The sequence below is a fragment of the Octodon degus genome, unplaced genomic scaffold, assembly GCF_000260255.1.
Source record: "Octodon degus isolate 3935 unplaced genomic scaffold, OctDeg1.0 scaffold00107, whole genome shotgun sequence".
NCBI lineage: Eukaryota > Metazoa > Chordata > Mammalia > Rodentia > Octodontidae > Octodon > Octodon degus.
The window spans coordinates 5,044,128-5,058,619 of record NW_004524683.1 but is presented as its reverse complement, the minus strand read 5'-3'; the positions used below and the strand labels follow the sequence as shown (position 1 = coordinate 5,058,619).

The window sequence follows — 14,492 nt, the reverse complement described above, 5'->3', positions numbered from 1 at the left end:
AGGAGGGCAGGGCTGGTGTGGTATGTGGTGCCAGGGATTGAACTGCGGTCCCCTGTGCATGCCTAAGCTTGCCTAAGCAGATGCTTTAGATTGCTGAACTATTTCTCTGACCTCTAAGGGAGGTTTTGAATCAGTGAATGAAAAGGATGACGGTCAGGCTAAGCATGTAGAAGGAAGGAACTGTCTGGCTCTTAGCAAATGTGTCTCACATATGTGGGGCATTTTCTTCAAATTGATGTTGGAACTGGGGGACTATTCCCAACTGAGTCATGCTAGTTTCTAAGAACTACAAAGCTCAAATGATAAGATCCAAGCCCAAATTTGACTGCTAAAAGTCCCTGGTGTTCCCATGAAATGCATACTGTCTTTCCAGACACTGTTGATTTTTACTCTTTAACTGTAAAAGTGCTCATTGTGGTTTTCTTGTGTAGATCCAAAGCTGAGGGCCAGAAAGCCATCTTAGATAGCCAAGTGTCATGATGAAATTTGAAAGTACACATTCTGATTATTTAGAAAGTATAAAAAGATGCAGTAGAAGATTTGATTATACTTTAAGGCTATAAATTAATTTGAGCACAGAGATTTAGGAAGTGAGCCCAGAATGTGGCCTGATGTCTTGTCTTTTCTACTTCTTTCTGTAATAATGGCCCATATCCCATTGGTTAGATAAATGAGTCAGCACAGTGCTAGAAGGCAGAGTCAGCTCCATCACTGCAGCCAGGAATTAGAGCCATATCATTCCAATAACTAAAATAAAAGCTTAACCAACATTCAAATTAGAGTGTCCCTACTTATAAGGACTTGAACTCAACATTTTTCAACTAGAATCTTGCTGCCAGTCCCTCGAGATAGAATCTGACTGCTCTGTGCACTCACTACAATTTTAATATGTATTTCTGGAAGGAGAGAGTTGTGTCAGATGTATCTGTGACTCAATTTAGATCCTTGGCATAAAATTTTATAAAGTTCTGTTTGGTAAATGTAAATTACAAAATCGACTGTTTGTTTAGGTCTTTTTCATTTTTTATATTTAAAGAGAAAAAACAATAATTTCAAAACAGGATAGTAAGAGAGTAACAATGGTTAGTACCTTGCTTTATTGTTATCTTTAAAGAAGTTGCTCAGATAACAAGATATGGGCATGAAAAAATAATCAAATAATATAAGCACAAACTTTTCTTTATGATGAACTAAAAGAAACTAGTAGTATAGCCATCTTAACATGTGTGTGTGTGTGTGTGTGTGTGTGTGTGTGTGTGTTTCCTTTCCCTTCATTTCTCCTTTCTCCCATCCCAGTTAATCATTCCTTTTGAACATTTTCTTGGCATTTCCCAATATCTATTATACATTTTGGATCTTATTTACACTTTCAAATTCTTGCATTAGGAGGACAGTGTGATCTTTACCTATGTGAGAGTCTGATTTGTTTCACTTGTATGGTCTCAAGTTGCATCCATTTATATATAAAAGTCTCAAGTTTATCCTTCTTTATGGCTGAGTAGTACTCCATTGTATAAAAATACTTCATCATTTTTTATCCATTCCTCAGATGATAGGCATTTGGGTTGTTTCCAACATTTGCCTTTTACAAATTGTGTTACCATAAAGATGAGTGCACATATATTGCTGATATAATGTTCTTCATTCTGGGAAAATACCCAGAGGACTAGATGGGTAAAATAAGACCTCTAATCCTAGATTTTTTAAGGAATATCTACACTAATTTTCAGTGATTTCACGAGTCCACAATCCCACCAATAGTGGAGAAGGATTCCATTTTCCCCAAATCCTAGCCAGCATTTTTTATTGGTTGATTTCTGGATGACATTCATTCTTTGTGGCATTAGATGGAATCTCACTGTTGTTTTTATCTGCATCTCTCAAATGGCCAATGATGGGAACATTTTTTCATATATTTATTTGATATTAGTATTTTGTGATCTGAGAAGTATGTATTCATCTCAGAAGCCTATTTTTTACTGTTTTTAATTTGGGGGGGTCTAACATATATATTTGGTACAGGGTCTCACTATGCAGCTTGGACTCATAGTGATCCTCCTGTTTTCAGTCTCCCCAGCACTGGGATTATAGGCATGTGTTGCTATGCCCAGTGTCTGTGGTTGGCTTAGAGTGCCTGTGGGTGGGACCAGTGCAGCACGTGGTACCTGGGATCAAACCCCAGTCTTTGCCCTTGCCTAAGCAGGCACTTAGTCAGCTGAGCTATCTCACTGGCCCTTAACTTTTCCAATTCTTTATATGTTCTAGATAGAAATCCTTTGTCTGAGGAATGGTTGCATAGAATTTTTTCCCACTCTATGGGTTGTCTTTTTATGTGGACAGCCAGTTTTACCAGCACCATTTATTAAAGAGGTTATCTTTCTTTTAGAAAATATGTTTGGCCCTTTTGTCAAATACGAGGTTGATTAGTATGTATGCAGTTGTTTGTATCTTCTAGTCTGCTTCACTTATCTTTAGGTCTGCTTCTTTTTTTCCAGGACCATACTGATTTTATTATAGTACCCATGTAGTATAATCTCAAGTCAGGGATTGTGATATTCCCTGCCTTGTCTTTGTTGCCCAGAACTGCTTTTGATAGCCTAGATCTCTTCTGATTCCAAATGAATGTTAGGAATGCTATCTCCTGTTATGTGAGGTATGTTACTTGTATTTAAATCAGGGTTACATTAAATTTGTACATCAGCTTTGGGAATATGGCCGCTTTCACTATGTTGGTTGTTCCTATCCATGAGCAGGAGCTGTCTTTCCATTTTCTGATATCCTCTTCAGTCTCCTTTTTCAGAATACTGTAGCTTTCCATAGAAAGTTCTTTTTCTTCCTTTATTAGATTGACTCCTAAATACTTAATTTGGGGGAATGCTATTGTGAAGAGTGTGGTTTTCCTATTTTCTCTCCCAGTGAGTTTGTTATTTGTGCACAGAAATGGTATTTATTTTTGACTGTTGACTTTGGATTCAGCTATGATACTGACTATTGTTATTAGATCTAGAAGTCTTTTGGTGCAGTTTTGCGGGTCTTCTATGTGGAGTATCATATAATCGATGATAATGATATTTTAACTTTTTCCTTTCTTGTCCTTATTCCTTTTATTTTTCTCGCTAGTCTAATTATGTGGTTAATCCAGAACTATATTAAATAAAAGTGGTGACAGTGGACATGATTGTCTCATTCTTGATATTAATGTGAGACCTTTCAGTGTTTGTCCATTCAGTATAATATTGGTTGTTGGTTTGTCATAGATGGTTTTTATCACATTGACATAAAGATCATTTATTCTGATTTTCATTAAAGTTTTTATCATGAATAAGTGTTGGACTTTGTCAAAAGCTTTTTCTGCATCTACTGAGATGATTATGTCATTTTTGCCTTTGACTCTATTGATATGGTTTATTACTTTTAATGATTTACACATGCTGAAGCAATTGAATCTCACTTGGTATGAGATTGGCATGAATCTCAATTGGTATGAATCTCACTTCGTCATGGAGTATAATCTTCCTGACGCTTTGCTGTATTCTTTGTTTCAGTATCTTTACTGAATATTTTTTCATCTATGTTCATTAGGGAGACCGGCATATGGTTCTTTTTTGGGGGCTGGGTCATTCTCTGGTTTTGGTACCAGGGTAGTACTTGTCTCTAGGAATGAATTAGGGAGTACTGCTTCCCTTTCAATTTCATTAAAGAATTTGAAGCATACTGGCATGAAATCTTCTCTGAATTTCTTATAGAATTCAGCAGCAAATCTATCAGTTCGTGAGCTTTTTTGTTGGGATGTTTTTAATTATACTTTCAACTTCATTAATTGATATTGGGCTATTCAGAATTTTTATGTCTTTTCACTTTAATCTGATAATTCATATGTGTCTAGGAATATGTCCATTTATCCTGTGCTAGGAATATGTCCATTTATTCTGTGTTTTTTATTCTATGAGAGTAAAAACATTCAAAGTCAGTACTGATGATCTTTTGAATGTCCATTACATCTGTGTTGATTTTGCCCTTTCCATTCCTTAATGCATGAATTTGAGTCTTTTCTCTCCCTTTAGATAAGGTTGTCTAAGGGTTTATCAATTTATTTATTAATTTTTGTATTGTTTTCTTAGTCTTCATTGTATTAATTTTTGTTCTGATTGTAACAATTTCCTCTCTTGTACAGGCATTAGGTTAGTCTTGCTCATCTGTATCTAAAAACTTGAGATGCAACATTATGTTCCTTATTTGTACTCATTGCATTTTCCTGATGTGAGGATTCATCAGGGTAAATTTCCCTTAGTACTGTTTTAATGTCTCTCCAATTAATGTTATTCTTGTGTGCTTCATCTGGTAGCTATTGGATTGGTTTGCTTGCTCTTTTTAAATTATCATTACTTTCATGATTATTATCTGCAATTTTTTCTTCTGATATTCTATACTCTCCTTCATTCAGTTTGTCGTATATATTTTCAATTGAGGTTTTTTTTTAAAGAGAATAAAAATAGGTAAAAAAAATCATTAGAAATGATGCAGAATTTCACTAACAATGATAGGAATTCAACAATGGTTGGTGTATTGCATATTGTTGCCTTCAAATTAGTTGTTCAGATTACCAGAAATAAGCATGCCAAATTGGTTCAAAACATTAAGCATTAATTATTCCTTTCAATAAACCAATTCAATGTAGGTTTTAATCTCCTGGACTTTTGTTTTGATCTGTTTCATGAATTCCATTTCTTTCCCATGCTGGACATTCTTCTTTCTGTAATATTCTAAGCTCATCTATTTTTTTTAATCTGTGTCTTCTCTAATATCTTTGATTGTAATCATTAGAAATGATTGTATCATTTCTTTTTGTATCTAAGAGGTTTTTTTTGTTATTTTTCTTTATAGTCTTTTCTACTTTCTTTTGCTTCTGTTGTTATCATTTCAGAAAGTTCCAGTGTTTTACTTCCAATTTAATCTATCTCATTGTGCTCCAGACTTATCCCATGGGGCTGTGCAGCTGGAGTTGCATTTCACTTACGCCTCTTGTCATTTCAATTCTCTCTTTTTTATTTGATTTTGTTTTCTGTTGATTCCTGCCTACTTTTCTTTTTTCTTGTCTCTTGTTTCCATTACCCTTTTAAAACAAACATTTACTTGAGAGACAGTATAGCAATAATTGATATGACATGACAAGCAGTTTGTATTTAGAAGACCAGAATGACAGGCATTCCAGGCATGACCCTACCGTTACACATTGCTATCTTCATTGCAGTTGCTTAGTTCACAGGTATCAGCATACATAGTTAGTCAGGGTGAGGATCCTACCAATTAACAGCTAGTTTCAAAAACCTGCTGAAGATTCTCAGGATCATTGCCTTAACCATCTTGTGCATATAAATGTTTGGTTTTGCCCCTTTCATGTTTCCTAGCCTTTCTTCTTGCACTCTCTTCATTGTTTAATCCTGAAGTTCTCGCTTTCCTTTTAAATGTGTTATAACTTTCCATTTTTATTTCTTCTTTTGAGTTCTTACACTAGGGAGACTAGATATTTATACATGTGGGTCTGGTTTATTTCACTTATGAGTATATCTTCAAGTGGTATCCACTTAAATATAAAGGCTTTGAGTTTATCATTCTTTATAGCTGAGTAGTACTCCCTTGTATAAAAATACATCTTTTTCATCCATTCCTCAGGTGATGGGCATCTTGGTTGTTTCCAAGATTTGGCTATCACAAATTGTGCTTCTATAAACATAGATGCACATATATCACTATGATATGATGTTTTCAGTTCCTCTGGGAAAATTCCCAATAGGGAGATAGCTGGTTTGAATTGGATTTCCTTATGATAAACTTATCACTAGTATTGAGGCTTCCCTAAGAAGCCTATTCTTCATGGATATCCCTTATATATAGCTGGTTCTTTATAGCTACCTGTTATGGTTTGTGTCTAGTTGTTTAGTTGTCCTCCCAAAGCCTCATGCAGTTATGAGGTGGACATAGATTTTGTGATTATTTCATAATCCAGTGCTGGGATTATGTGTGTGAGTGATGCTGGGATTGTGGGTGTTCATGCTGCTGGGATTATTGGTGTGAGTGCTACACCCTGCCTGGGGAGGTTAGCCTGAATGCAACATAAGAGAGACAGAGAGACAGACTTGCTTTCAGTGGCTATTGCTGCCATTGCTCCTGCCATTTTGCTTTTGCTGTTTTGCTGTTTTGCTGCTGCCATGAACTGCTGCCCTCTGCCACTGGAGCTAGCTGAGTATGGACTGAAACCTCCACACACCGTGAGCTAAATAAGGATTTCCTCCCTTAATTTTGGGTGTTAGGTATTTTGTCCCAGCAATGAGAGAAGAGTATCAAAGACACTATCCCAAGAACCTATCTTCCCAATTTGTAAAGGATGCAGAGTTACAATTTTGCTTAGCATCCAATCCTTTGCTTCTGGTTTATGGTGGTAATTATGACTGCATATAACCACAGTGTTATCATACAAGAGAGAAAAACTGATTAGAACATTTATGGCATCCTGGCTAAAGTAGTACGGTTAGTAATGACAATAATTTTAAGTACAGCTTAACTACTGACAAACTATGGTAACCATTAATCTACTATCTCCAGCCGCAGGAGTAAATTCTAATTATATAACAAAGTCAAACATATATCATGTACTTGTATGCAGTTATTATCCCTACTGTAGAATGATTTTACCCTTTTTCAGGGGGTAGTAAGGTTGAAATAGATAGAGAATGGGCTACAGTGATGAATAAGGTCAAATATAATAGAATCAAGGATGAAGGTCAAAGGATGATTACCTGAGTTTTGGAAAACTGGAAGACACAAGAGGAAATGAATAAGTAGAATTTGAAGGAATAATCAGAAAGGGAGAGCCAGTATTAACTTACCTGAAATTTTAAATTAAGAGGTAGTTGAGGAAAGAGGGAAAGAGGATCAATAAAAGAAGAAAAAAAGATAATTGGGAAAAAGAAGCAAGAAAAGAGGAGAGTGGAAAGAAAAAAGAAAAGAAAGAAAAAGAGTAGGTTAAAAAAAGAGTAAAGAAAAGCATCCAAACCCCAAAATAACCACAAAACACAAGATAGAAGAAGAAGATTTCCAACCAGAGATGAACGGCATAGCCAATCAGACAAACAAATGAGAATAAAAGCAGTAAAATACCTCTGGTGTTTACAGTTCTGTGATTGTGTCCATGTCAGATCCCAGAAATGTGCATGTACTCCTGCCAAGTTTGCCAAGGCAATTGTTCTGGGTGCAGATCTCATGTGGGATGTGGGAGTTGGGACCAGTCTTCTGATGATGGAGCTCTCCAGAGCCCAACTTCTGGTTCCTCACTGATGCTTCAGTTACTTCCACCTTGCTAGCCTTGCTGATTATTCTGCATGCCCTGTACTGGCTGTCCTAGGTTTCATGAGTTCCAGTCGGTCCAACTCACCAAAGGTGTGTGCTCACACCCTGCTCCAGGGCCTGCCCTGTCCTGGGTTTCCTCTTTTCCCTTAAGGTGTTTTCCTCAAATATGATGACAAAATTTTCAGGACAATGTTAAAGTGAAAAAACACTGGTCTTGGAATCCAATAGACTTCATACAAATCTCTGTGTGTGTGTGTGTGTGTGTGTGTGTGTGTGTGTGGCCAGCTCAGCCTGCCCTGGGAGTCAGGCTGGCATGGCATGTGGTGCCAAGAATCAAACCACGGTCCCTTTGCTTTCCTAAGCTTACCTAAGAAGGTGTTTTAGATCACTGAGATGTCCTGCTGGCCCAACTTCATACAAATCTTGACTCCATTTATTAGTTTGATGATTCTTTCAAGTCACTTAACTGTTCTGGGACTCAAGTTTTCTCACCTGTAATATTGGGAGGATAACAGCTCTTCCTCAGAAGGCGACTTTGGGAATTCAAATAAAATAATGAATCACTTTTGCTGATGTATGAAATTGCTGACCTAAAATATTTACTTTCTTTTTGGTTGGATATACGTATCACATATTTGATTTAGAAATTTATCCTGGAATTCATCATTTATTAGCTTATTCATGTGGCAATAAATTCAATATTATAAACATACTTGTTGCTGCTCTCTCCCAAAGTAATAGAAAGTGACATTTTACAATTGGTTTACCAGTTACCAGTTGATGTGGTATTTGCTAACAGAATACAACTTGACCAGCATCACAAGAACAAAGAAGAAATTCCCACTGAGATGTTGCAACTTCAAAACAGAACTGGATAGTACAATTTTTATTTAGGCTTTATTTTTTCAATTTTTTAATTTTTAATTTTTTTTTTTTTTTTTTGGAACCGGGGATTGAACTCAAGCCCTTGCACTTGCCAGGGAAGCGCTTATTCCACTGAGCCATCTCCCTGACCCTCTTAGGCTTTATTACAAATGGAGTCAACTGCTCCTGAGGTCTCTCTGCAACCTTGCTTCTGTGCCCTCTTCCAACACACCCCTCTGAGAAGCAAGCTCCTTTAATCATTACAGAGAGAGAATCCAGGAGAGCGGAGGAGAAAACGAATGGTCTCTCCAAAGTCCTTGAAACCACCACCCAACCTTCTGCTGCAGGTGGACATGTTCTGCTAGAAGTGAAGAGTTCAGCTCTCATCCTCCAGGGACTCCATGTCAACGTCTTGGGGAGCTTTCATCTTCTGTTGCCCGGGCTGTGGCTTACTAGTCCGGGCTGCCTTTGAGGGCGCTTCCACTTCCATGGCTGCCTTCTCCTTCTGGGCCTGCCGAATCTGCTGCAAGAGCTTCCTGTGCTTCTTCCCCGACAGCGTGATGTTGGCCCGGGCACTGGATCTCACGCTTCCGCAGATGGTGCCACGTGGTCAGCCCCACCTCCGCCATGGCCCGAGCACCCTGCGCCGCGCCCCCCGCGCCCAGCCCAGCACCCACCCGAGCTTGAACAGCTTCCTTTTCAGCTCTGTGCGTGGCCGGTTGATCTTCCCGCCTGGAGGCGCCAAGGCCGCTCCTGCTGCGCCCTGCAGCCGGCAGCGCTTCCGCCCAGGCCTGCGCACCAATTTTTGGATTTCAGACAAAAAACATCATTGGTTTTTATATGGCAAAGAAAAACAAAATGGCGTCTTGCCATGATGGTATGACTGACAGAGAAACCTCAACAAAATTGAAGCCAGGCAACAAAATCAATAACAAAAGCAAAGGCAGAGCAGGTGTTGATGAATTATGCAGAAATTATGATATCACTCAAAACACAAAGTGTTGGCCAATGGTGTTTGCCTCAATCCTAAATATATATGACATAAATTATTCCATAGTTTCCAAAGAAAATAAGTCCGAAATACCACAGAAAGATTTTTCTTAAATAATTGAGACGGGAACTTATGCAAGATCACTTAAAACAGAGAAGGAACAGAATGTTTCTGCCCAAGAAATTACAGAAATATTATCTAGCTCACTGGTAATCTGACTGATGAAGAAGCAGGTGCAACTTCACAAATACCTACTATAACCATAAGGAAAACAAAACAATGTCAACTGTGCTCTACAAAAAACAAAAAACAAAAAACAGTCGAATAAAATATCAATGTGGTACTTATACATGGAAGATGAATTTTTCATGTGTTATGGTGGAATAGCTAATTGTCAACTTGTAAAGCCCAGTTGAACTGAATCAGCCTAGTTCTTGGTGTAGTAAGCCCATCTCACATTTGTTGCAAAGAAAGGAAAACTGGAAGGGAAGATGGTGCACTGTTGAATCTCCTAAAGAAGGTTTTGATTCTGGCTTTGCTGATATGAGTTCAGCTGTTCTTATCTTTGGAAGATCTTGAGTCCTTGAGGTTGCTAAGGATGGCAATGATTGTTTTGTGGGGAGCCCTGGTCCTTACACTGAGTGTCACCTCTTTGTTCAGATCCTTCATCCCACTAGTGCAGACTTTTTAGCTTCCACCATTGACCTCTGGGCATTCCCAGTGCATATTCTTGATATACACTTGCATGAGACATTATTGTTTGCTCTAGGCCTCCATTTGGACTTGTGCAGGACATTGCCACTGGTTCTAGGTCTTCAGATGCAGGATATTGCCATGGGATCCAGGCCCCCAACTAGATTCTTTAGGTCTTTAGTGTATAGAATATCTCCCACAATCCTGTGCATTTGACTTTTTGGGTGAATATTATAAAATTATCTTATAAAGTATGTGACCTGTGTTAAATCTTTTCTCTCGTAAACCCTGAACACAACAGGTTTTAAGATTGGCTTGTGTGTGACAATTGAAGCAAATATTTTTGGTGGAATTTTGTATTTCCATAGGAATTTATTTCTGATGTCATCTTTTAGGTCTTAGAATCAAATGCATTACTGATATGAAAATTTTATTGTCTATTATATGCATACATCTCATATTTGGTAGTATTTTATTGATCTTTTTCCAGCTAAGAACACATTGCACAGTATAATGAGAAACTCCTGACAAAAGATGAAGACAAGAGAAGTGACAAGAACTTTCTGCCATACCATAAAGGAAAGCCAAGCACAGGTACTGTTAGTGCAGGTGATACTTGTGTATGGAACACGTAGTTTTTATGTATGAAGACTGCGACTGCCTTGGTTGTGACAATTGGCACAAAGATTATTTTAACAGTAGGCTTTTATTTATATTGTCATTGTTATTCATATAGGAACTTATTTCTGTTGTTAATTTTAGGTTTTCTGAACAAACAGTTGATGTTGAAAATGTTGATGTTTAGTCTATGAACTCATATTAAAAATTAATATTATTTTATTAACTTTTTTAAATAGTAGAATATATTTGTTGGAGTAAAGAAAGCTTCTGTCTGAGAGAAGGACAGAATAGGGGTAGCTGGAGCGGGTTGTTCCCATTTTATTGACATTTTATGTTCCTATTAAGTACATATGATATCTAATACAATAAGAATCTCCTGACAAAGCAAAAAGACCATTAAGATGCCAGGCATTTCCTACCAAAAAACAAGAAATCAAAACACATCTACTATCAGTATAAAATAAATGTGTGTGGGGTGGGCAGATAGCTCAGCAGACTAAAGCACCTACTTAGCCAGGCACAGGGACCAGGGCTCGACCCCTGGCATGCATTGCCAGCTCTGACCCTGGGGCATGCTGAGACTGAAACTGGGTGTGGTGGCCAGCACCTATGATCCCAACACTTTGGAGCCTGAAAACAGGAGGATCACTATAAATCCAATCTGTGTAGTGAGACCCTGTACTATCTATCTATCTATCTATCTATCTATCTATCTATCTATTAAATAAAACAAAATATATGTGTGAATGAAACATGCTTTTTCAGCAGGTTGTGGTGGTAATCCCAGAACTCAGGAGGCTGAAGCAGGAGAATTGTGAGTTCGAGACCAGCCTGGGCTACAAAGTGAGCTCAAGGCCATCCTGAATTGCACAGTAAGACTTGTCTCATAAAGAAAAAAAAAAGGAAGCATGACTTTTTCATCTGAGAAAACTACCTTAGGTATGATAATTCAAGCAAAGATTTTTTTTTTGTATTTTCATTGTAGTTTGTATCACAATTTATTTCTGTTTATTGAATAGACTTTATAAAAATTGGGCTTTATTTTATTTTATTTTTTATGTATTTGGTGCAGGGTCTACAGGGTGTTCAGGGGCTCACTATGTAGACTCATAGTGATCCTCCTATTTTCAGCTTCCCAAGCACTAGGATTATAGGTGTGTGCCACCATGCCAAGTCTCAGCTGTCATCTCAACATGTCCCAAGGGTGGGTCCAGCACAGTATAATGGGGAGGGAACCCCGGCTGCTGTGCTCTGCCTAAACAGGCATTTTAGTCTGCTGAGCTATCTGACAGGTCCCATAGGCTTTATTTTAAACACTTAAAATATTGAAAATTTAATATTCATTTTATTAATTTTTTCTCTTAAGTACACATCGTTTAATATAATGAAAATAATAAAAATAAAATTAGTAGGCACAGCATGTGAGTGGGACTGCCCAGGGCCTTCTGGGTTCTCATTCCAGCCAGCACCCAGGCTTGGCATGTGAGTGGAATCACACGTGGTCCTCCGGATCCTCACTCAACCCAGTGGCCAGGACAGGCATGTGCATGGACTTCCTCCATCAGACAGGCCCCGTGTGGAACCCTGGGGTAGAACTTCCTGTAGAGAGGCTAGAGGCAAGACCCACCCAGCTGATCCAAGAGCAGAACATCTTGCCAGCACGGCATAGTGGGTTCACTTCCAAGGGATGCAGCAGGAAGAAGTGGAGCCCAGCATCCAGGACCAAGCCAAACCCACCTGGATGAGTTTGAACTTGGTATATCTGGACATGGTGCTAAGGTAATAACTCTACCAAAACTCTACACCAAAGGTTAGAAGACAGAGCTACACAAAATGAGAAAGAGAAGGAACAAAATGCTTTCTCAGGCCCCAAGTCCACACAGCAGAAATGCAGGAGAAAATAGCATAGAAGAAATTGGAAAGCACACACCTGAATTCTTTGAAATAATAGCATTGGAAGTAAAGAAACAACTGCAGGAAGGTATAGAGGAAATCAGATCAGAAATAATTTCTGAAGTAAAAAAAAGAAAGCATAACTATAATGAAAGAAGTACTAGGCTCTTCTAAAGAAGACACATTAAAAAATAGAGAAGTGAAAAATGCTAGACTCCTTGAATGAGCAATATAGGAAAGAAACTGAATGCATGAAGCAGATTCAAAGTGATGTACAGGAAATTAAAATCTCAATCACAAGCTGGTAAAACCATTTGGATGAAAGTGAAAATAGACCTTCAGACCTTGAAGACACCGTTGCAGATAGCAAAAAGATAACAAAAGATCTCTTAAAAGCAACTAGGATGCAGGAAAAAATAATTCAACCTTCAAGACAATGCAAAGATGAACAACATAAGACCAATAACATCAATGAGAAATAATGAGTCAATACAAATGATATAAAATAATATGGGCAGAAGTAATAGCAGAGAATTACCAAATATGGGGAAACAATCTGACATTCAGGTAACTTAAGCATACAGAGCTCCAAATAATATCAACCTAGTTAAAAACACACTGAGACATATAATAGTCAAGATCTCAGAAATTCAGCACAGGAAGAGTATACTAAAAGCTGCTGGAGAAAAGAAACAGATCACATTTAAAGGAAACCCATTAGAATAATGGTAGATTTCTCTTCACAAGCCATCAAGTCAAGAAGAACATGGAGCAAAGCACTTCAAGTTTTGCAATAAAACAAATTCCAACCCAGACTGATATACCCTTCAAAACTCTCAAGTTCATTAGAGAAGTGAAATACTTCCATGACAAAGAACACTAAAGAATTTCATGACAGGAAAGCCAATGCTACACAGGCTACTAAAAGACATTCTAGAGAGGGCTCAAAATGACCAAAACTCCATGAATGAGAACAGAAAGAACCCACCAAATAGGGCAAACAAACGCAGCAGAAAAAGAGGTATAAAACAGCAGTTTTCAATTATTCTTTTGTATACAGCAGCAAAAGATTTCCATCAGTATACTGTACAAATGGACTTCTTCTGCACCCTATGGCTCACGATTCTGTCCAGCTCTACTGGGTGGATATCAAGGAAATAAAGTAGCCTAGTCCCACAAGTGACATCTGGCCACCGGTAAGCATCATGGACACTGTCCATGTCCACCACATACTAGACCTTTGTGTGATATCCTATCCCCAAATGGTTAGAAATGCTGGTCATATATTTGTCATTCCAGTATTTTTGTTATGTTTTATTTTTAGCAGTTTTTTACTACATGAAAACTTTTTCTTAGTTGATATTTTTGTATATATTAACCTAATTAAATACTTAGTGCTCTGATTTGATCACAGATTCATACATACGATATATTACATTCTGGCCTCTTAGTTGGACTCACAATCTAATTTTAATTTTTGAATATTATTTTGAAATATTTAATTTAATTTTGAATGAATATTTAATTAATTTTCTGAATATTTTTAATTTTAATTTTTGTTTTATAATTTATACTGCTACTTTGACTTGTAATCTACTTATAAGACATGGTATGATCTCTTCTCCTCAGATTAGAAACTTTAAAATGTGTATTTCCATTTTCCATTGACTTTCTGTTAGTTCTTCCTGGTCCTTTACACACACACACACACACACACACACACACACACACACGAAAAAATATGTACATAACCTGACATAAGATTGATTCTGTTTTCTGGAACTCTTCAATGACCTTTTAAAAGGCTTCATCTAATATAATTATATTTTACATAGCCCTGTATAGCTACCATTTTGAAAGCTCTTTGTTCTTTATCCAGGAGCATACAGCAACTTCTCTTGCCTTCTGGATTATGGTCTTTGTTATTTTCTACATGCTACATCTGGAGGTAGTAGAATATTTCGAGTTTGTATAGCCGGGAAGTATTTTATTTTTAGTTTTCAAAGGTATGTTTGCTAGGTATAAAATTCAAAGAGGACAGATCTTTTTTTTTAGTCCTCTGAATAAATAAGTCTAGTTTCTC

At 37.5% G+C, this 14,492-nt stretch overlaps 1 protein-coding gene and 1 pseudogene across 1 annotated transcript in view; both read right to left on the bottom strand.

Moving 5' to 3' along the window:
- The window catches only part of Agbl4 (ATP/GTP binding protein like 4), a 1,571,060-nt gene that overhangs the window by 405,683 nt on the left and 1,150,885 nt on the right, over positions 1–14,492 (bottom strand). The window lies entirely within an intron of this gene.
- The window catches only part of LOC105743222, a 27,212-nt pseudogene continuing 21,014 nt past the window's right edge, over positions 8,295–14,492 (bottom strand).